Raw genomic sequence first — 21,278 nt, 5'->3', positions numbered from 1 at the left:
GATAGAACTCTGTACACAAACATCACATCATATGGAAGTCGCTATATATGCTGCAGAGTTTTCAGGATCAGATCATTAGTATTGGGCCAGCTAACATGTTGACTAATGGGAGCACAATCCAGGACCTGTGAGATGGTGAAGGTTGAAATTAAACTGTTTGATCCTGTCTCTGTAATTGCACTACACTAGTGGAAATAGGAGGCAACCTACCCTGGGAGAAAAATCTACCTTGGTCATCTGGTCTTTGCAAAACCGTCCATTTTCCAATTGCCTTTCTTTCCACCATATTCTCATGAACATATTGTTATTCTCAAATCTGTGACCATCTTCCTAATAATTCCAGATGTGGATTCCTTGAATCAGGTTTCCAGGCTGGCTACTAGGCTGAAATAAAGTCATTGATTCATAGAGGTCTACAGCACAGGAAGAGGCCTTTTGGCCCATCGAGTCTGTGCCAGTCAAAAGGCAACCACCTACTATTCTAGTCCCATTTTCCAGCACTTGGCACATAATCTTGGATGCCTTGGCCCCACAAGTTCACATTGAAATAATTATTAAATGTTATGAGGATTCTTAAGACCATAAGACATAGGAGTGGAAGTAAGGCCATTCGGCCCATCGAGTTCACTCCACCATTCAATCATGGCTGATGGGCATTTCAACTCCACTTACCCGCATTCTCCCCATAGCCCTTAATTCCTTGTGACATCAAGAATTTATCAATCTCTGCCTTTAAGACATTTAGCATCCCAGCCTCCACTGCACTCTGCGGCAATGAATTCCACAGGCCCACCACTCTCTGGCTGAAGAAATGTCTCCGCATTTCTGTTCTGAATTTACCCCCTCTAATTCTAAGGCTGTGTCCATGGGTCCTAGTCTCCCCACCTAACGGAAACAATTTCCTAGCGTCCACCCTTTCCAAGCCATGTATTATCTTGTAAGTTTCTATTAGATCTCCCCTTAATCTTCTAAACTCCAATGAATACAATCCCAGGATCCTCAGCCGTTCCTCGTATGTTAGACCTACCATTCCAGGGATCATCCGTGTGAATCTCCGCTGGACACGTTCCAGTGCCAGTATGTCCTTCCTGAGGTGTGGGGACCAAAACTGGACATAGTACTCCAAATGGGGCCTAACCAGAGCTTTATAAAGTCTCAGTAGCACTACGGTGCTTTTATATTCCAACCCTCTTGAGATAAATGACAACATTGCATTCGCTTCCTTAATCACGGACTCAACCTGCATGTTTACCTTTAGAGAATCCTCGACTAGCACTCCCAGATCCCTTTGTACTTTGGCTTTATGAATTTTCTCACTGTTTAGAAAGTAGTCCATGCTTGTATTCTTTTTTCCAAAGTGCAAGATCTCGCATTTGCTCACATTGAATTCCATCAGCCATTTCCCGGACCACTCTCCCAGACTGTCTAGATCTTTCTGCAGCCTCCCCACTTCCTCAGTACTACCTGCCTGTCCACCTAACTTCGTATCATCGGCAAACTTCGCTAGAATGCCCCCAGTCCCTTCATCCAGATCATTAGTATATAACATGAACAGCTGTGGCCCCAACACTGAACCCTATGGGACACCGCTTGTCACCGGCTGCCATTCCGAAAAAGAACCTTTTATCCCAACTCTCTGCCAATCCTCAATCCATACCAGTAGCTCACTTCGAACACCTCCTATGACATTGATGAACTATCCACATCTTCAGAACAGTTGACAGCACCTCCTGGACTGTTGTCCAGCTCTAGATGGGTCCCATTCTTTTCGAGATAATTGTGGCGAGGGAACCACCAGCAATGACTTTTCATTCCACTCTCACACTTTTACTCCTGCAGAATCCCAAGGATCTGTCATTGGCCCCATTTTACTTGTCATCTTCATCCTACTCTATCTCACTACCTTGGTGCCTCTAATTTGTTACAGTGCAGCTTCAACAGTCATTATTAGGTGAGCAATATTTTCCTTTTACAAAATACTGGGAAGATTGAAGCCATTGTCTTTGGTTCCCACCAACACCTCCATTCTCTGGACTAATGTTTCCATCCATGCTGTGTAAGATCATAGTGTAGCAGCCTCATGGCTACTAAAAGCTAGTAGATTGCCAATTTGGCAAACAGAAGGAATGCTGAGTATGGGACAACTGCTGCCGCGACATTGAGTCGCCTCAACCTGTCCACCCCTCTCACCCACTCCAACCTCTTACCCTCGCAACGTGCAGCCGTCCACTCCCTCCGCTCCAACCCCAGCCTCACCATCAAACCGGCAGACAAGGGAGGCGCGGTGGTAGTTTGGCGCACCGATCTTTATATTGCTGAGGCTAAACGCCAGCTCGCGGACACCTCCTCCTACTGCCCCCTTGACCATGACCCCACCTCCCACCACCAAATCATCATCTCCCAGACCATCCATAACCTCATCACCTCAGGGGATCTCCCATCCACCGCCTGCAACCTCATAGTCCCACAACCCTGCACCGCCCGTTTCTACCTCCTGCCCACAATCCACAAACCTGACTGCCCTGGACGACCCATTGTCTCAGCCTGCTCCTGCCCCACCAAACTAATTTCTGCATACCTTGACACGGTCCTGTCCCCCTTAGTCCAAGAACTCCCCACCTACGTTCAGGACACCACCCACGCCCTCCACCTCCTCCATGATTTTCGCTTCCCCAGCCCCCAACGCCTTATCTTCACCGTGGACATCCAGTCCCTGTACACTTCCATCTCCCATCACGAAGGCCTCAAAGCCCTCCGCTTCTTCCTTTCCCACCGAACCAACCAGTACCCTTCCACTGACACCCTCCTTCGACTGACTGAACTGGTCCTCACTCTGTACAACTTCTCTTTCCAATCCTCCCACTTCCTCCAAACCAAAGGAGTAGCCATGGGCACCCACATGGGCCCCAGCTATACCTGCCTCTTCGTTGGATATGTGGAACAGTCCATCTTCCGCAGCTACACTGGCACCACCCCCCACCTTTTCCTCCGCTACATCGATGACTGTATCGGCGCTACCTTGTGGTCCCATGAGGAGGTTGAACAGTTCATCCACTTTACTAACACCTTCCACCCCGACCTCAAATTTACGTAGACCATCTCAGACTCTCCCTCCCCTTCCTAGACCTTTCCATTTCTATCTCAGACAACCGACTCAACACGGACGTTTACTATAAACTGACTGACTCCCACAGCTACCTAGATTACACCTCCTCCCACCCTGCCCCCTGTAAAAACACCATCCCATATTCCTAATTCCTTTGCCTTCGCCGCATCTGCTCCCAGGAGGACCAGTTCCAATACCGAACAACCCAGATGGCCTCCTTCTTCAAAGACCGCAATTTCCCCCCAGACGTGGTTGACAATGTTCTCCATCGCATCTTCTCCACTTCCCGCTCCTCTGCCCTTGAAACCCGCCCCTCCAATCGCCACCAGGACAGAACCCCATTGGACCTCACCTACCACTCCACCAACCTCCAGATACATCGTATCATCCTTTGTCATTTCTGCCACCTCCAAACAGACCCCATCACCAAGGATATATTTCCCTCCCCACCTCTATCAGCGTTCCGGAAAGACCACTCCCTCCACGACTCCCTCATCAGATCCACACCCACCCCCAACCCAACCTCCACTCCCGGCACCTTCCCCTGCAACTGCAAGAAATGGAAAACTTGCGCCCACACCTCCCCCCTCACTTCCCTCCAAGGCCCCAAGGGATCCTTCCATATCCGTCAGAAATTGACCTGCACCTCCACACACATCATTTACTGCATCCGCTGCACCCAAAGTGGCCTCTTATACATTGGGGAGACAGGCCGCCTACTTGCGGAACTTTTCAGAGAACACCTCTGGGACACCCGGACCAACCAACCCAACCGCCCCGTGGCTGAACACTTTAATTCCCCCTCCCACTCCATCAACAACATGCACGTCCTTGGCCTCCTCCATCGCCAGACCATGGCAACATGACGCCTGGAGGAAGAGCGCCTCATCTTCCGCCTAGGAACCCTCCAACCACAAGGGATGAATGCAGATTTCTCCAGCTTTCTCATTTCCCCTTCTCCACCTTTTCTCAGTTCCAGCCCTCAGACTCAGCACCACCTTCTTGACCTGCAATCTTCTTCCCGACCTCTCCACCCCCACCCACTCTCCGGCCTTTCACCCTCACCTTAACCTCCTTCCACCTCCTTCCAGCACCCCTCCCCCAAGTCCCTCCTCCCTATCTTTTATCTTAGCCTGCTTGGCACACCCTCCTCATTCCTGAAGAAGGGCTTATGCCCGAAACATCGATTCTCCTGTTCCTTTGATGTTGCCTGACCTGCTGCACTTTTCCAGCAACACATTTTTAAGCTCTGATCTCCAGCATCTGCAGTCCTCACTTTCTCCTATGGGACATCGTGGTCAAGTTAAGCTCATGAAGCTTCATGAGGCTATGATAACCTATGAATATGGGAAGGACGATAATCAGGTTTCAAGGAATCTCACAATAGTAATGCCTCCAAACGCCTCTGAGTTTGAGGTGGCAAGGATCTGTCCTCTCAGCATACACAGTAATATGGAGGAACTGCGTGGTAGTGTCCTTACTTCCGAGTCGGACGTCTAGGTTCAAGATGGCACCAGAACCTTCGATGCAGGAATATTCCAATAAAAGCAAGATCTTCTGAATCACTTCCCCAATTTATTGAGTATCTCATGCAACCATTACGCTTGCATAGCTAATAGGCTGAAAAGCAGATAATTGCATAAGATAACATGTCCTGGTCAATGGCGAACATGATGACAGCCAACATGCTCAACACCATACAGTAACTTCAAAAAGGTAAATCCGTCCGTAGTATCTAATAAGCTGAACTCATTTTCTCTCTATGGAATACTAAATGGAGGTCAGAGCCTGGAAATGGGTTTTCTCATCACTTCTTTTGTTATCTTTACATGAACCTTATTGAATTTACATGAACAAATGGAGTCCTGCAGAATTAATTTTGTTTATAATTTACATCAGTAAATGCCAGCAATTTTGCCCCTCAGCATATTCTTTCCACTTCAAATTATTGTTTATCCTTAAGACTCTGACAATTTTTCAATGTGCAAACCCTTCTTGTTCTCCTAACAACAGCACTTAGCACAAGCATATTTAGACATTGTTTTATTTGTTTTCACAGACTTTGCTTCCTTATTCATTTCCCATATGTCATCCATCTGCTCAAAAGTTCCTCCCACCACCATAGCACACTATTTTAGAATAATAACAAGACATTGATCAGCTGTTTCAAAACATTGTAATCTATAAACTATATAATCTTTCACAAAATAGTTGACATGTTTCACAACTTCAACACGATCAATAACCTTAAATAAAGACAAAGCAAGCAATGTGAGACTCAAATCACAAATACAATTCAATTCATTAAGTTTAAAACAGAATCTCAATTGTTGTCTTAATTATACCCTTTACATTCTGATCTATTGCAGTCTCTAAAGTTCTTATCCAGAACATAGGAATTTGTATCTTATTGTCAATTTTTTGGGGTTAGAATCCTCTGTGGTCATGCTGAAATGTGCAGTGTCTTGAACAAACTGCATCCAGAGTATGTTGATTAAGGCATATAGCACCTGAAAAGGTGACAATGTAGGCGCTGCACCCAATGTGGCCTCCTCTATATTGGGGAGACAAGCCACCTACTTGCGGAACGTTTCAGAGAACACCTCTGGGACACCCGGACCAACCAACCCAACCACCCTGTGGCTCAACACTTCAACTCCCCCTCCCATTCCACCAAGGACATGCAAGTCCTTGGACTCCTCCATCACCAGACTATAGCAACATGACGGTTGGAGGAAGAGCGCCTCATCTTCCGCCTAGGAACCCTCCAACCACAAGGGATGAACTCGGATTTCTCCAGTTTCCTCATTTCCTCTCCCCCCACCCTGTCTCAGTCAAATCCCTCAAACTCAGCACCGCCTTCCTAACCTGCAACTTCTTCCTGACCTCTCCGCCCCCACACCCACTCTGGCCTATCGCCCTCACCTTGACCTCCTTCTACCTATCGCATTTACAACGCCCCTTCCCCCAAGTCCCTCCTCCCTACCTTTTATCTTAGCCTGCTGGGGACACTTTCCTCATTCCTGAAGAAGGGCTCATGCCCGAAACGTCGATTTTCCTGCTCCTTGGATGCTGCCTGACCTGCTGCGCTTTTCCAGCAACACATTTTCAACTCTGGGCTTTACCTATCAGGTACAAAATAATTGGTCCTGGGAGGACTAACCAGTATATTTTTTTGAATAAATATTCTAGTCTACTGTATTTATGTATTTAACAGTAGTATGTGCCTACCCTTAAGTATAGCCTGCGAACATAAAAAGGTCTCTTATGGAACTTGGATTTAATGTAACAAGTTCTTAAGATTATCTACTAAACCTATTCTGTTTGTAAGAATTGAGCCTCACTTCTGCCAAAGGCTCTGTGCAGACATCCTTCCCCATTTGATATCAGTAACTTAGACTAAGACTATTAAGAAAGATGAGTGTCAATTGATCCACCAAAGATATCTCCAGATTGTTCATGTTGACACAGCCACGACAGATACCATGCAGGGATTGTAAAATATACTATGCTGATAGAAGTATGGATTTCCTAACGTTTACCAGAAGGTGGTATTCCTTTGATTTCCAAAATTCCATAAACTAAAATATTGTTAAGAATCAGAGGTGATGCAGAGGATAGTAGTGAGGCTTACACAGGTTCCAGAGGAAAGCATTTTGAGGATTGGCTTACAAACGATATCTCTTCGTCCTCAGTATTGTCTCAAACAATGCTTCACTAAGTGAGTTGTAGAAGATAAATAAAATGGAACTCTTTTAAAACAAGAAGGAAGGAAGATGAGAGGAAACAGGGTTGAGTTTGTTACTGATGGCAAATGCCACATCCTCCTTTTTGCAATGCTCTTACTAAATTCCATAATCTTACCATGCCTACCTCTACATTCAAAGGTCTTGGCTTTGGCTTGTACTTGTCACATTACTTAACTTTTCTCCCCTTTCCTACTTAGCAGCTAATCAGCAATATATGAATTTCCCTGTTGTGTTTCACTTTTTAAAAAATAATTTGTAAGCATAGGCTATTGTTAGAATAGAGATCAGGAAGTATTTCTTTCCACATTGAGCATTCAGCAAGTGAGCTGAAACTAGTTTGCAGGAGAATTTTTGTTGGGCAACAGACTGAACTCAGTAACTTTTTTGTTCATCCATTCACAATAAATGTGGACATCACTGGCTGGACCAACATTTACTATCCCATTCTTAGTTGCACTTGTGAAAGTGGTGATGAGCTGCAGTCTTGAACCTCTGTAGTCCATGTGCTGTAGCTAAATCCACAATGCGATTAGGGAGGGAATTCCAGGATTTTGACAAACATCTCTTGTAATCAGTCAACAGTCCAGTCGATATATTTGGAAGAATGAGACAAAGGGTAAAGATTTAGTTCTTCCCACCACTCCCTTGCAGCAAAGGAGTGAGTCTGGCAATATGTCATGAACCTATGTGTTTCAGTGAGTCTTTAACTCCACCACTGTATTAACTTTTAACTTATTGGGGTTTCCCCAACAAATCATAGAATATTTATTGCACTTTAAAATAACTAATTCCATGAATGGAAGATGCTCTTCTTAAAAGATGCCCAACAAGATTCAGTTTGGCTGTACACTTCAATGCTAAGAATAATAATTGGGAAGATGTGGGAAAGCAGATGCCTGGTTCTCCTTTCCTTCCCTGGAAGAGATGCTGGAAGTGGTGAGGACCGGAAGAGCAATTCTGTCTCCTGTGTATGGGAAAGGAGTAGGCTACCCACCAAATCAAACCAATATGTGGAGACAACTGAAGAGGTGAACATCTGCACTATGATCACTCACATCTGGATGCAGAACTACAATAGTTATCATCTAATGAGTGCAGAAAAAATGAATGACATGACACTGTCAGCTAATAATGCCCACATTCTGATACCCTGAATAATCCTGAATATTGCCACGTTGCTTCCACTCATTACTCTCTCTCAAGAAAAGATTTGCAAGCATGTTGCCAGAGTTGGAGGATTTGAGCTATAGGGAGAGCTTGAATAGGCTAGGGATGATTTCCCTGGAGCGTCGGAGGCTGAGGGTTGACCTTATAGAGGTTTATAAAAACATGAGAGGCATGGATAGGATAAATAGACAAAGTATTTTCCCTGGGGTCGAGGAGTCCAGAACTAGAGGGCATAGGTTTAGGGTGAGAGGGTAAAGACATAAAAGAGACCTAAGGGGCAACTTTTACACGCAGAGCGTGGTAGGTGTATGGAATGAGGTGCCAGAGAAAGTGATAAAGGCTGGTACAATGGCAACCTTTAAAAGGCATCTGGATGGGTATATGAATAGGAAGGGCTTGGAGGGGTATGGGCCAGGTGTTTGCAGGTGGGACTAGGTTGAGTTGGGATATCTGGTCGGGATGGACGATTTGGACCGAAGGATCTGTTTCCGTACTGTACATCTCTATGACTCTAAGTTATATCCTCACATTCTCATCTGAGCAGCTACCACTGTTACCTTCAATTAATTGACAACTCCTACCCATTCCTCACAGACACTCACCACAATATTCTATTCAATATTTTCCACACCTTACACTTCTCACATTCAATGTAGGGGTACGGAACATACATTTTCAGGTAGTGATAGAGACCAAGACTGGTGGAGGGGCTGGATAGTGTGGTGTGGCCACATCAACCACTGTATGGTTGCTAGTAGGAATATGTAAGGATATAAGAATATTTGGTAGATATCAGAAGGGTGGCAGCATCCAGGACAGAGACAATGGAGAGGTGGTGACACCATTAGACACCACAGTGCTACTTAACACTTAAATAGTTATTAATGCTGAAAGAAAATACTGGAACTGCTCATCAGGTTGGCTGCATCAATGTGTATAATATGTGCTGAAATCTTTGAAGATAGCAAGATAAGTTGGTTTGTAAAGATTATGCTTTGAAGGTAATGACAAATTTGGCCAATACATTGAAAATAAAATAAGATGTTAATTAGATAAAAAGAATGAGTTTTAATAAAATATATTATATACACTATTTGAATAGGTGCCAAGAATCATAGAATCTCTAGTGGGGAAACAGGTCATCAAGTCCGCACCGACACTCTGAAGAGCATCCCAAGAAGACCCACTCCCCTACCTTATCACTCTGCATTTCCCATAGCTTAACCATTTGGCCTGCACATCTCTGGACACTATGGGCAAGTTAGCATTGTCAGTCCACCGAACCTGCACATCTTTGACTGTGGGAGGAAATCAGGAAACCCACACACACAGGAGAATGTGCAAACAGACAGTTACCCACGCTGGAATCAAACCTGGGTCCCTGGTGCTGTAAGGCATCAGTGCTAGCCACCATGCTGCCATAAAACTATAAGAAATGCTATACAAAAAAGCACTGGAACTTTAGGGACTTGGAGGGTAGCCAAACATCTGTAACAGAAGCTAGATGGGAGAACTAATTGAACCTTAAGAGTTCATGAAGCAACGGTGTAAACAAAATGATAACACTTGCATATGTAGATAAACAAGTGGCAATGAAAGCCTATTTAAACTACTACAAAGACAAATTATATACCATCACACTTATAAAAATAGAGAGTAAGTAAGCAAGCAGCCATCTTTAAAGAAGTTAAAGTGTTGAATTCCAATATAATTCCACCTTTTGATAAATTGAGACAAAGACAATACAAATAAATTATACTGAATTGTGAATATAGTTTTCTTTGAACATGCTTGATGTAACCTCCAACAGTTATTTAATTCAGGTGAATTTAAACATTGCCCAAAATTAAAGAAAAACAGCTATATTATAAATATATTTGATATTTTATGACATAATATTCATTATTTTCATACATTCATAGAATTTTACAGGATAGGAGGAGGCCACTTGACCCATTGTGTCTGTACCAGCTCCCAAAAGAGCTACCCAGCCAGTCCCATTCTCTGTAGCCCTCTAAATTAATTATTTCAAATAGTTACCTGTAACTTACATGAATATAAGTATCATGTAATTTTGAAGTGATGCTTGAAATACATGTGCAAAAGCAAGTGTAAGGAAGTTGTAAACTCATTTATTTCCTCCTGTCCCTGCATCTGGACTACAATATCTTAGACTTCTTAAATTAGGATTTGAAGTGCTGATATTGGTAAACCTGGAGATCTCTTCTACCTTAAGATAATTTTCCTGGTTTGAAAGCTCCTGGGCAGGATGCAGGTGGCGGAGATGACATATCATTGCTAGTAAAGTTGACTAAGTTCCTCTAATAATCTGAATTTCTTCTAGTTGAGGTTTAAAGATGGCAATAAATTTGACTAGTTATATTTACCGTGTTGAGAGACAAACATGGTAGGAATATTAATATCAGGAAGCCTTGTATTCCTAAATAGAGGTATAAAGTAAAAGAGCTTAAAAATTTCTCTAAATTCTTAGCTCAGCACCAGTTGGAGTATTGTGTTCAATCCTGGGCATCATATTTTAGGAATTTTTTGCCGATCAGCAAACAGAAAAAGTTTATTCAAATTCTCTGAGAATGGGGGATTGTAGTTTTATGCTTTGACCAAAGAAGCTGGAGTCAGATGTTTAAAATTATGAAGTGTAGACAAAATAAGTCAGTAAATTGGTTCCACTTGCTGAAGAGTCAGCAACCAGAGGGTTAACATTTAAGATGATTTGTAACAGATGCAAAAGTACTTATGTTTTTTAAAAATACAACAAGTGGTTTGTTTTTGGAATGTGCAGCTTCACTAACTAGTGGATACTGATTCAATTGTAGCCTTCCAAAGGAAATTGGATAAATACTCAACATCACCCTGTTTGCTGAATTAGTGTAACAAGATTCCCTTATGATTTTTTAATCTGTTTTCGGAGTGAGTTTGTAACCAGCCAAACTTACATTTATTGGTCATCCTTAGAAGGGCAAGTAGAAGTCCACCATGCTGTGGTAGATGGGATGCATTATTGTAATTTACTGAAATAACTCAGCAGGACTTGTCTGCTACTGACAAGAAGAACAGCATCATTACCTCCAAATTCTGGAAATCACCACAGTGCTGTGGACATATATCACCATTCATTTATAATTGATGATTTGTCACTGTCCTGGAATTCCTTACCTAACACCATTATTGGAGGACCACCAGAACTACAGAAGTTCATTAAGTGATTAGCAACTTCCAATTTCTCAGATGAATTAGGAATACAATTTTAAGGCTGTCAACCATATCCCAAGAACACATGAAGGAAACAAAAAAAAATCTTGAAAGATTATAGTATACAAAGACTTTAACTTGCTCAACTGCGTTCTGTGAACTGCCCTGATCATCTACTTTGTTATTGTATTGCTTGCATTGACGCCAACAACGGGTGTCTGTGTGCTGTCATTGTACAGCTCGGTAACTGAGTGCACTTCACCAATTGTTGACACCGTGCTGCTCTGACATCTGCTGGGTGAGGATATAATGTGGGGATTGTGCTTTGCAATAGGCTATGGAACTGGAAGCGAGACAGACACCAACCATTGATCCGTCTGCTGTTTTGCAGACTAGTTCCGGGTGAAGGAGAATCGGTTTTGTTTTCTCTCTCCTCTCTGGTTTAATTGTAAACTTTTGTGGGTTTATGCCTTGGAGGAAGCAGCAAATTTGACCAGGGTTGGAGTGAAGGGGGGGAAGAGAGCAGAAAGGGTGAAGTTGCAGCAAATGTCTCTGACTTTCTGCCCTGTTCGTTTGCGGCTTCCGCCCCAATCCGAGTTTTGTACCGAGTCAAGTGAAGAAGCCCCCCCATCGCGAGCAGCGGCTGTATAACCAGGAAATAAAGTCGCATATAAGTATCTTGATTCCCTTCCCTGAGACGGACGCAGCTTCGCCTTTATATTTTTGTGTTGTTGTGTGACATTTAACTCTGAAAGCGGTGTGGAGGCAGTACGAAGTGATCAGCAGTGACCCAGTAAGTGTTGGCTTTCCAATTACTGTTACTCCTTTCCCACACATTGAACTGCTTTGGGTAATAAGACTCAAGCCTCATCTTATTTGTGTGTTCTTCTAACCAGATAGTGTAGGTTTTACTGGACTGGATGGTTTCACCAGCGAGGCCTTCTCCGACATTTTCATCTCAAACTTCAAATGTGGAAATGTCCACTTTTATTCAAAATACCAGCATACTTGATTCTAACCAGCGCTAGTTTGTATTTGGAGTGATCGCGATGCTTCATTTTATTTTTATTGTTATTACAATGAACTGGCATTTTGCAACATAACTTTAGTTTCAAGTGTTGCGCTATCACCTTGTACGTATTTGGGTTGAGTGCCCAGTTGGATCTGTGGTTTCTCATGAAGTCAGGGTAATTGTGGCGGAGGTATGGTTCGGATTTTTTTTTGTAATGCTTCCCATAGCATTCAGATTTGATCTCCACTATTTGAAAGATTTAACTGTAAATGGCATTAGTCCTTCTGTCATCACTCCTCTGGGGTTGTGTTCAGCTGAGTGTATTTTGAGGGGGATTTTCCAAGGGGATTTTCCAGGGAGAAGTGAAAACGTTGAGTTCTGAAAAACAAAACCGTGGCTGGATCTTAGGGCCTGGACTGGGTACAGCAGTGATTTTGTTTTACAAGCATTTTTTAACTGGAGGTTCACCTCAGGAACCTCTCCAAATATTCTGCCTTCTTAGGACTCTCTTCTAACTTGCAAAAGCTATTAATGGTTGTCTAAAACCAAAAGGAATGTTTTTTTATTTATATCCATCAGATTAGTGTGTGACCATGAAGAGGCCTTTTGTCCCATCACCTGTGCCACACCTTTGAAAGAACGAGTTAGTCCTGCACCTCTGCTCTTTTCCCTAAGCCCATGGAACCCAAGCACTTTCAAACATATATCCTGTAGGTTTTTGTGGGTTTATCTTATACCATTTTGTCGGGTGGACCTTTTCAAAATGTAAGGGGGGGGGGTGGGGAAATATTATCTTCATCTCTCATAGGTCATGGCAATTAACTTTTAAGTCTGTAATTTTTGGCTACTAACTCATCCGCCTGGAGGATACAGTTGTATTTGCTATATTGAACTCTTTGTCGCCTACCACCTGCAGAACAGAAGACCTTAATTGCTTCATCAGTTAACCATCATGTTCTGAATAGAACAGTCTAAGCTTCTGTCCAGTTAACTGAAGTCAGTCATGCCTAATGTCACTGTGGTGAATCTCCCCTGCATTGCGTGCTGATTGCATACAAAGGACAGAAATACTGTTGGCAGCCATTTGGTGATCTCTGATCCAAGTGGTTTACCATGTGCCAATTTATAAGTTCCATATTTCACTTTATTGTGGTGGACTGAGGATAAGAGACAAGTAATACGAGCTATTAAACTGAATATAACCATGTGGAACTTTACCTTCTGGTGTCTTATCCTATCCATAAATTCCCCTGAACCTAAAAATCAAGTGCATGTGGTACTTCTGCTAATTTTAGTGATTCTGATAAAATTTTTCATGTTTCTTGGAAGTTGTATTTGTACAAAAAAATCCATCTTGTAGTCAAATGAATGTTTTAAAATAACAACATACTACATTAAGAACATCAATTATTATGCCAATCGATGTTCCCCTGTTAAAATTTCACAAGTCAAAACCTTTTGGTTTGAGGGAATGTGAATCCTAGCAGTGGATTATCAGCAAATGCTGGTTCCAATTGACATAAAAATTGCACTGCAAATACTTATTATTACCTTTTTCCAGGGAAAAAAAAAGAAACCTGTGCAAATTAAAAGCAATTACCTGTTTGGATTGTTGAACGTGATTGTGGTGTTTCATCAATATCCACTAGGATTTTTGCAGCGGACTGCAATTTTTGTTGACTGTAGAACAAATCAAAATTTGAGCCACTTCAATTAAACATACCTTTCATCAAAAGATAAGGGTTGCAGAATATGCAGTTCGTGGCACCCTACACTGAGTTAGTCCATAAACCTGGAATGTAGTCAACTACAGTGACTGTATCCTGTAGGTTTTTGATCTGGCTGGCACAACATGTTCTACTGAAAATTGACAGCTGAAACTTCTCTGATAAGACTTTATCAGCAGTTTTTGCTGCACATGTTACGTTTCTGTATAAAAAATACTTTAGAATGAATCCAAGCCATACAATATAACTAAAGCCCTGTGAGATTAGGACTTCACCTCGATTTGCAACATTTTTATAGGGAAGAATGTAAAATGAATTTTTCTGAATTACATCGTAGAACCAACTTAATTATGATAAAGTAGTTAAATGGAAATCAACTGTTTAATCATACAACTATGTGCTATTTATTGATTATAATGTCTATTCTGATCAAAGATAGTCAGTGAGACAGGAACCAAGGCACTTTGTAAACAAAATCGAACTGTCTGTTTGTATTTGTTCTGACAAAGCTCTCTGAACATCATATTCTATAGTGGAACTTGAGCCAGGCTGATCTAGCACAGAGGTAGAGATGCTACCGCTGAGTCACAAGATCATCGCACAATGTTCAGCACCATTCACAGTGACTGAAGCAGTCTGTGTCCATAGGTAGTAAGACCTGGATAATAGGCAGGAGTGGACTGATAAATGGCAAGTAATATTTTGTGCCAGACAAGTATCGGGCACTAACCATTTTCAGCAAATGAGAATTGACATTCTATTGTGTTACTGTCACTAAATTCCACTTTATTAATATCCTGGGATTTACCGTTGACCAAGAGCTGATTTAGATAAGCTATACTGTAATAATAAGAGCAGCTTAATGGATTGGAATTTCTGTGATGAGTAATTCCCTTCCTGTCTCCCCAATTCCTGTACTCCACCAGACCCAGTTCACAAATGTGATTGAGTACTCTCCACTTGTCTGGATGAGTGCAGCTATTTTAATATCATTCAAGACAAAATAGCTTGCTTCATTGACAGTAGTAGAGTTCCAATGTTCACTCATTTCACCTGCAGAAATGTGTACCTTTTGACGAGAGACATTTCTGTAATTTGCCCAGGTTCCAAACTGTACTACCTAGAAGGACATGAGCAGCAGATCAGTAAATATCACTATTTGCATATTTCCCTCCAAGCCACAAAACATTCTGACGTGGGATGCAATCACTGTTCCTTTACTGTTTTGGATCAAAATCGTGGATCCTTCTTCCCAACTGCAGAATAGGTCTACACCCCAAGGACTGCAGCGGTTCCAGAAAGCTTATCACCATCTTCTCAATGGCAAATAGGGATGGTCAACAAAGCCCCACATGCTTTTGAATGAACAAAATTAGAATGTATTCCATTTACATTCTTGTGAATGCCAGATTATTGAACACAAAGCTACGTTCAGGAAAGTGAAATGTATTGCTTTCCTCTGTACTCACCAAGAAAAAATAAAATTTCAGAAGCAGTATCAACTATCTCAACTTTCTTCTGTTGTAAACAGAACTCTAGAGCCTGCAATTATTTTCAATAGTGCAACTTTTTGCAGAAGTACCTTTTTAATTATTAGCTGAATTATTACGTTTACAGATTGTTCAGCAAGGTGTCATTGTGAAAAACTGTAGTCAGTGGAGTTTTTTTTTGTCAAATTGCATTTAATTTGTGGAGGAATATGTTTCTGTTTAAAGATATTTGGCACAGACTTTTCCTGTTGTGAATTTCAAGGATTTTACTTCTAATAGTCGATGTTTGTGTATTATGCAATTTGAGAAGAACCTTACTATAATAGGATAATTAAGCTGTTTATTTAAAAATTAGTACTTGACTAAAATCGAGACTACAACCAGATTCTTAGCTTGACAGTAGTTTGATAATGCAAGCAGTCAGTCTCCAGTGTTTCAGCTACAAGAGTGAAGTCTCTACTTTCCATTGTAAAGCTATTGAAGGAGTTTTGATAATCTCTGTGAGGTGTTCTGGAAATGTAAGAGTTGTTGATGTATGAAAGATTTAACATGAATTCCAGAGATACTTTTTTGAAATTTGAAACTTGCGTGATAAAATTGGGGTGCAATGGCTGTTTTGATACCAACCCAAGATTGAAGGAGTTAAAGACTGTCTGTCTGATAGCTTCAAGGGTCTAACTCTGAATTGTGTCTGGATAAACACTTTTATAACACTGCAAATGCTGACATTCTAAAAGAGAAACAGAAAATAATGGACATTTTAAGTTATCCAAAGACTCTGGCAAAGAAAATAAGTGCATTTTAGCTTTAGACAGACTGACATTGTAAAGATGTGTCATTTAATAGGGTTGAAGGACAAAGTGATCTGTCAAAAATGTGACCATAGAATAAATGAAAAGGATGAAAGTGCATGTAAATGGTTATAAAGTGTTGAGTAGAGCCATGCAGGGATACAAAATGTGAAAGTTGTGAAATTAGGGTGGTTTATGAGGTCATATGTGTATTAATTACACCTGAGATCAGAATTTACTTCAAGGGACCCTTAAAATTGGAGTTCAAAATCCCCAGCAGACTAAAAGTGTGTTGTTCCTGGTTGGAACAGTCTGGGAAACTAAATCTAGTGAGGTCTCAGTGGGATGGAACAGGAAGTTAAAATGGAGACCTGTCAAGTGGACAGTCGCACTTGAGAATGGAAGGCAGGTGTTTGGCAAAATGGTCATCTGCTTTGTGTTCAAGGATAAGTATTTAGGGTCTTGAATGATCAAAAAGCAGGTAGATGGACAGGTTATTATTTACCATATTTAGATGCAACAGTGCTGGTGGAGGTAACTGCAGTGGAAGACTAAACAAGCGTATCCCAGATCAGAATTCTCTTTTTACAACAGGCAGGGGGCTTTGGCTATGGTGAAACTGTTGGTCATATTATGAGTAGCAGAAGATAATCTGATAATGCTGAGCATGAGAGAGAGCTACATTGCTGTTCAGATGAGAGAAAGTTTCAAAGTAAGTGCTCTCCTAGTTGAGACAAAAATAGGGGGTATATTTTGTGTAAGGGTCATTAATCTTTGAAATTCTGTTCCCGAGAGTGCAGTGGAGGCTGAGTCATTGAATACCTTTTATAAAGAATTAATTTTTCAGATTTTTGAATATCAAAGCAGTTCGTAGGGGAGACACTAGAGTAATCTAATTGGCCATGACCTTATTGATTTTATGGAGAAATAGGCTGATTCCTATTCCGATTGCTTATTTCCTCTTTATGAAAATGGAAGCATGGGAGATTATGAAGGCACACCAGACATCCAGTAACCATTGCCAATGAAAACAATTCTTGAACATACATGAAAAAAATTCAACTTGTGGGGAAAAAATTCACAAGTTCTGGTATGGAGCGACTGCAACAGATGTAGATGACTTTGAGAGAAAGTAGGTCTGGCCCAACAGAAAATGTGTTTAGTCAGGAAAAATAGCTCCATGAAATGAGCTCTGTTGCTGCTCCCAATGCATGGTGGCCCGTGATGCATAATCATATTATTAGAACTTTGAAGGGTGGTTCATGTGAGAAAATAAAAGGTGTGGTAGAAACTTCTGAATAGAGGAAACAACTGAACAGAGGAAGCTCAACTCTGAATGTAGTTGTGGATATATTTAATCAACTTGTTCAGCTGTGTTATGACCTACCTCTGGAGCAGGTAGGACTGGAACTGAGGCCTCCTGGCTCAGCAAAAGGGAGACTACCACTGCATCACAAGACTCCTATAAATTAGGTAGTATGCTTGTTATATACAAAGTTAAACATTATATGCTGGCGTGTGATGTTCTATTCGTTTTTCTAGAGTATAATATTTGCATAAATTAGAAAATAATTTATACTGCGGTGGTTCAGTTTAGGAAAAAAAGTAAATACAGTGCCAATTTTAACCCCATTGGAGACTGTGTGTACTTTTTTTTACACCAGCTTTCTTTTTCCTCTATTTGCTGCCTTGACGGTGTTATTTCCCTGTTCAGTAGTGTGCCACGGCTGTGTCTTATTCCTGAAATAGCAAGTAAAATTTGGCAACCAATTTCGGTGGCCGAACTCAGCAGGGAAGCATCACACTGAGGGCTTTGAATATGTCTTGCTTCACCACTCAGGTGGACCAGTGAACCCAGATTTTACAAGATCATTGGTTGTCTTTGATTCTTCTCAGACACACATACATGCTGAAAAATAGTGAATTTTCACTGATGTTACGTAAAACAAAGAAAAATTGAGATTTGAATTTATGAAGTGCCATTCACAACCCCCAAACATTTCAAAGCACTTCACAGTAAATGGAGTATGTTATGTTTCAACAGTGACTACATTGTCGTAAACAAAACAGCCAATTTGCACATCACAAGCTGCTGCTATGCAATAATTACTTCATGATCTCATGATTGTGGGATAAGTATTGGGCCGTGTTACAGTGGGATAACTCCTAGGCTATTTTGTCCACATACTGTCTTGGAAATCTTTTTACTTGTGCCTGACATTAATGTTTCATCTGAAAGACTGCAGTGCCAATCCAGTAATCCCTCAGTAACATACTGGAATATCAGCCCAGATTACTGAATATGTCTACGAATGGAAACCATGCCCAATATTTTGTCATTTAATTCTCAGTTGTTAAGACCATTTGTTATGCCACCACCACCACCACCACATCTATTGGTATGGCACAAATCAAAGATAAAAGCTGAAAAATCCTTCATCTGTATAACCTAACCATGTACTGGAAAACATGAGTCACTGGGGAGTTGACAATTCTTTTCAGTTCAAGTACAGAATTTCTATTTCCCAATCATTACATGTAAGTCATGTAAAAATAGCTTGGTAAAATGGATGAATCGACTTTGCAATCAGAAATAATGGGAAATGCTTTTTACCCAATCCTTAAGACCTTTTAATATTAGTAATAAATTGCAAATCAAAAGATTCAGGATTTGTTTATGAAGCATAAATGGTATTCTACCCTGTGCCTGTGCAATAATTGTCCATATTAAGGAAAACTGTTAGAACAACATGAGTCTATATGAACAAATTTCATGGCTGCCACAAAGGCACGCACAGTAGTAAATGGAATACAAATCCAGATATTGTTGACTTTGAGAAAATAAATGTGATTAGTGTATTCATCTCATTCATAGCCATCACGATTTATGGAACCTGCTGCCATTGGTCATTTTTCTTCACTGTATTATAATGAGGGAAAGAATTGTGTTACTTAACTGAAGATTATTCATAAAATATGTGCTGGAAATTTTGTTTTATTGTGGTCAGAAGTTAGCGATTTAATGAGATTTGTTTCAAAGCCAACTTGGCAGTGAGTCTAGCCACAGTTTGCAAAATGCTTACCAGGTCTTTTGAAGCCTTAAACAATTTATAATATCACTATTTTTAATTGAAATGTTCTGAGACTTTGCCATTCCCACTTTCCAAGGATTTTAAATTTTCTCCCCAGCTATAAAGTTGGTTAGGTATGCTGCTGGCAAAACTAATTGAGGAGGCAGTGAAGGTCTGCTTCAGTAGACTTGATAGGTACCTTCAACATGCCAGACCTAGTCAGTTGAGGACCTGTGTCCAATGTTGAGTGAAATTTGGGCCTTTGGTCTCTGCACATTGCAAGCACACACAAGGTTTTAGTCAGCACACCAAAAGCATTCGACTTGAAAGTGGTCCTAACTGTATTTACCTCGCATTCTCTAAAATCAAAAGCATGGGAAACATTCCGTACTCTGTCTTATACACTGAACCTAGTAACATGGAAGAGCAGTTTTGAGCTTTAACCCTCTGAATTGATTGTACCTATGTCCTTTTTAGAAACATCCTATAATGGATTTCAATGCATTACAGATGTGCTACCATTTTGTCAAAGTTGCCATGATGGGGAAACTGATGGAAATCCAAGGAATTTGAGATTGCTATTGTCTTAACTAGGCACCATTGTTTCCTCTAAGTTGCATTGATCATTGCACGGCAGTGCCCCAGAAATAGAACTACCATGCATTTCCCTTTTTGAAACCCACATGTGCATGGCCATGTTCAAAGCTTAATGTGACTGCCAAGTGGCACAAACCCAGTCACATGATTGTTGGAGGGAACATAGGTTATAGCTGTTATCAGTTTTGCACAGTTTCCACAAGGATATTAGTGGAGCAACACAGAGTTTCCAGGAAAGTCTGCAGCATTAATAAAGGTGCAATTCCATGTGATGTCCATGGCTAGAAACTGAAAATATGGATATGCTGTTCTGGAAACTTGCAGAACTAGGACATTCTGGATCTTTTGTCTTTTTGTGTGATAGGTTCAGGAAATCTTGTAGAATTATTTTGTGCAAAGAACAGAAGAGTGTAAGTTCTCCATAAAGCCACAAATCTTGTTAAATGATCCTGAAAAAAACCTTTTTTATAAATGTTCTCCCCAATGTTTGAGTGTTCTGAAGTTTTTTTTTCTGGAAGCTATGATAATGGCTTGGAGTTACCTGGCAGTAGGGGGCACGGGAAATGCAGTGCAGAATTTGGAATTAAATCACGGTCATTTTTTTTTTGTTGCTGATATCTGGGTTTAAGTTATTCTCAATCTCGTGATTGCGCCTCAAATTAAAGTGGAAAATCGAGGTAAAGAGCCTTGATCAAGTGACCATTAGGCACTAGTGTGCTTCTTTTAAGAGTGAAATTTTAAAGCTGAAGTTTTAAAATTTCAATTAATTTGACCTGAAATTCTGCAAGCTTTAAAGCTAAACAATTTTTTTGGGTCTTTGATTTAAATTTTGTTTCTTGTATGCCAATGGAGGGGAGGTTGGAGGCTAGTGTTCGGGAACAGGAATCCTGGATATGCCTTCTCTACCTTCCTTTGGAGATCAGTTATATCAGCAGGGACTAAAGTTCAGAGTTAGAATTATGGATCATTAGTATGAGGTGTATCAGATCAGACATTTCCATTTATCTCAAGCAGAAATAGCTTTTGTTTTAGTCATTAGATTCTAGCCCATTGTTTTGCATTCAGCACATATTAAATACAGTCTAATCTGCCTATCAGCTGTAATAAATGTGCCATAACTGAGCGCTATCTGGTAACATGTATTCTTGAGCCACTTGTAAGTGGAAGATTTGAAAGTAACAAGTACAGTAGCTCAACTTGCTGGAGTCCAGTCTGAAAGAGAGCTACAATCGGCACTTTCAGGCATTTAAACAACACAACCACACACAGCTTGTTTAAACTGATGCCTGCAATACAGCAGCTAGTTCAGAAAGTGACCAACCGAAAGCTTAAAAGACCACTATCCTCAACCTCAGAAT

General features: G+C 41.0%; 1 protein-coding gene across 3 annotated transcripts in view; it reads left to right on the top strand.

Moving 5' to 3' along the window:
- The window catches only part of LOC140487980 (tyrosine-protein kinase JAK2-like), a 295,730-nt gene that overhangs the window by 32,755 nt on the left and 241,697 nt on the right, over window positions 1-21,278 (top strand). For 2 of the 3 annotated variants that reach the window (XM_072587490.1, XM_072587479.1), the window contains exon 1: window positions 11,571-12,025. The exons of the other annotated variant lie outside the window; for it this stretch is intronic. The gene's annotated coding sequence lies outside the window, so the exon portion shown is untranslated. Of the gene's footprint in view, window positions 1-11,570; window positions 12,026-21,278 lie in introns of those variants that run through there. 3 annotated transcript variants of the gene reach the window in all.

Source organism: Chiloscyllium punctatum, chromosome 2, assembly GCF_047496795.1.
Source record: "Chiloscyllium punctatum isolate Juve2018m chromosome 2, sChiPun1.3, whole genome shotgun sequence".
NCBI lineage: Eukaryota > Metazoa > Chordata > Chondrichthyes > Orectolobiformes > Hemiscylliidae > Chiloscyllium > Chiloscyllium punctatum.
This window is presented reverse-complemented; position numbering and strand designations above follow the sequence as displayed.